This window comes from Nycticebus coucang, chromosome 13, assembly GCF_027406575.1.
Source record: "Nycticebus coucang isolate mNycCou1 chromosome 13, mNycCou1.pri, whole genome shotgun sequence".
NCBI classification, from domain to species: Eukaryota; Metazoa; Chordata; class Mammalia; order Primates; family Lorisidae; genus Nycticebus; species Nycticebus coucang.
Window position 1 is genome coordinate 46,109,381 of NC_069792.1, and position 3,303 is coordinate 46,112,683.

A 3,303-nucleotide genomic window follows, 5' to 3' on the forward strand; every position below is an offset into this window, starting at 1 on the left:
TCACAAAAACTTTAATTGGCTGTGGAGACTAATCTTCAAAACTAAACAGGAATAAATTGGCACAATGGTGCATGCCATTGTAGTCTCACCTATTTGAAAGGATTCCTTGAGCCCAGGAGTTTGAATCCGGCCTGGGCAACATCACAAGATCCCCCCCTCTAAAAAAAATCTTTTTAATTTAAAAAAAATTAAAAGAGAATAAAGTAAAGAGCAGAATAACAAAAATACAGTCACGGGGAAAAAACTCACATCAGTGGCCTTATGTAATTATCCTATTTGGTGGCATAAACATAAATTCTGAATACTGAGGGAAAAATGTGGGAAATGGGTCCTGTTCTAAAAATAACTTTACCATGAATCATAGAATTTCCCCCAATTTAATCGACAAATAAGCATTAAAGAAGATGACTAGCTAGAAAGAACTATAGTTGTATTTATTCTAAGTCAATTTTTTTAACAGATAAGATGGATTATAAGATGCTGACTGGATAGTTTTATACAGTACCAACAAAGTACCAATATTTAAATCAAATAAATTGTGATCTATTTAAAAAGCAACTAAACCCATCCATTTTTCTCTAATAATAATCTTTATAACTTTGATAATAAAGGCCAAGCTACTATCATCATACAAATCTCACAATGGTACTAAATTAGCACTTAACTGGAATAAACTTTAAAACTATTATATCGATGTCAATTAATGAATTAAATTATCCCCACATTTCATATTTTGAGATATGAGAAAACCTAATTCAATGAAAGACATAAAAATTTTACTGTATTCTTACGAGCCCAAGAAACAGAATATGCAAATGGACAATAGCCAGACCACATAATAAAATATAACTTTGGCCAACAACCTGCAGCAACCTGCCCAGGAAAGCAACCCCTGTCCACAATAACCAGCCCAGGAAGCCAGAGAAAATCCAGGAAGCTGAACAGTAACTTCCACAACAATTTATCCCAAATGGTCAGGGCTCGATTAATAACAGACAGCTTCCCTAATTCTTCCCCCTACTTCTAACTTACCAATGAGAGAAAGCTAAATATGTACCCCTACCCAATCACATAGGACATCCTGCTTCTAGTTACCTGCCTCCAGCTTCTCCAGGCCAACAGCCTCCAATCAGGCATCCCAGAAAACTTTCCCATATTCTGCCTTTAAGTCTTGGCCAAAATGCCAGTGACAGTGGTTGACTTCCTTGCTATAGCAAGCTCAGAATAAATAGACTTTGTTTTTCTCATTTAGTTGATCTTCACCTATTTCCACAAACCCATGTAACATATTGTTAAGATTAGTATTTCGTAAAATGCCATTAGCTAACAATTACTGAGCTCTTATTATGAATCATGCACTATATCACACGTTTTTATGTGGATTATCTAATTTTATCTAATTCAATTTCACAATAAATATAACAAAGCCAACTGAAATTGGTATTTCTATTATATTAATTGTACAGATGAGGGAACTGAGGCTGAGAGATGTTATTAAACTTGTTTAATACTGAGGTAGCAAGTGGGAAAGTGAGGGTTAAATTAAAATAAAGATAATCTGATTCCAAAGAGCATAACTTTTAACTACTATACTAAATTCAACTTGAAATATGGAGACAGGTGCATGTTTTAGCTGCTTTCAGAAAACAGAAAACACAAAATTAACATTTTATTGTATTTCAAACTCGAAACTGGTAATAAAATAGAAGAGGAAAAGAACTTGGCATTCATTTTCACCAATCCCTTTCTTTTATAAATTACCTAAAGAGATTCAGAGGGATGAAGTAACTTGCCCAAGATTTTATGTCTAGTTAACAGACAAGGCAAGGTTAAAACCTAGATACTTCTACTGCAGTCCAGATAGCAAACAGGCTTCACAGGGAGACAACATCTGCCTGGGGAGATTTATAACTCCACAAAGACTTTATATAACAGTGTAATGCTAGCACATTCCAAACACATATTACGTAACATTATCTTTTATGCAGATAATGAGCTAAAAGTTATTTAAGAGGCCCCTGAAGTTCAACAAGTATTCTTGAATGTTCACTAGTATTAGGCACTATTCCAGATACGTAAGTTTCATTAGTGAACAAATCCAGAAAAAACAACATATCTTACTGGTTTACATTCTAGTGGAAAGAAACAAAACATTACACAATAGATATAATAAGAGGGAAAACTGTGTGTTAGAAACTGGTAAATGCCATAATGAAAATAAAAGTTGCGGCCCTGGCTGCCACCAACATAGAAACTTTGGGCCGAGTCTCATTCTTAGTGCTCAAACGTCCCAACCTGAAGCTGAAGAAGTGGTCCTGGTTGCCCGGGCTACAATGGTGCACGCTCTGGTGGGGGTGTCTGACTTCCTCATCACTGGAGGAATGATTTGTAATGTTATTGTTGAGCCTCCAAGTGTTGGCTCTATGACTGACGAAGATGCGCATCAGAGGCCAGCAGTTTCCTTGGTCTACAGAGTAAATGGACGATATTTTGTGGAAGGACTTGCATCCAGCTTCCTGTTTACAGTGGGAGGTTTAGATTTCATAATCGTGGACTGATTCAAAGCACCAAATACTCCAAAACTCAATAGATTTCTTCTTCTATTCTTTGGATTCCTCTGTGTCCTACTCAATTTTTTCATGGTGAGAGTATTGATGAGAACGAAACTGCCGAGCTATCTGATGGGTTACGTGCCTTTTGAGAAGAAATCAGTGTATACTAGATTTGTTCCTGTTAATGGAGTTTTAACATCAAACCCCATTGCAGTAGCAATCCTGTACTATGAAATGTGGGAGGAATGAAAAGCAGCAGTGAAAAAGTAACTAGTGAAGTATATTAAAGGTTGAACTAGAATTTCTTCTTGGCATCAAAGACAAGCTTACACGGTATTTTTTCCTGCAGACCTATACTTACATACCAACAATATTTAGTAACATCGTCTTAGTTTTTTGTTTATATTGAAAAAAATAAGGGCAGAAGTAAGCCCCTCAGTGGGGCCATGAGCTGGGTGCATCACATCACTTCACTCCATGTCCCTTGGGAAGGTCTGAGACTAGGGCCAGAAGCAGCCCCAACAGGGTGCTCCTCAATTTCAGGTGAGGTGAGTTCCCAGAGATTGGTGTTCGGCCAAGGTCAGACTGGGCAGGACATGCCATGGAACGTCATCCCTGGGAAGGCATCCTATGTATGTCTCAGTAGCTGACCTTGTAACAGACTCACAGCCAGAGAAGTGAGTTCCATGGCTGAGGAGAGATATCCCTGAATGTGGGCTTCATAACCCAATTGAGACTACTTTCCCCTGTC

The 3,303-nt window shown here is 37.5% G+C and overlaps 1 pseudogene; it reads left to right on the top strand.

The window, feature by feature from the left end:
• Positions 1–2,211: 2,211 nt before the first annotated feature.
• LOC128563363 (oligosaccharyltransferase complex subunit OSTC-like) lies at positions 2,212–2,801 on the top strand (annotated as a pseudogene).
• The last annotated feature ends 502 nt before the right edge of the window (positions 2,802–3,303 follow it).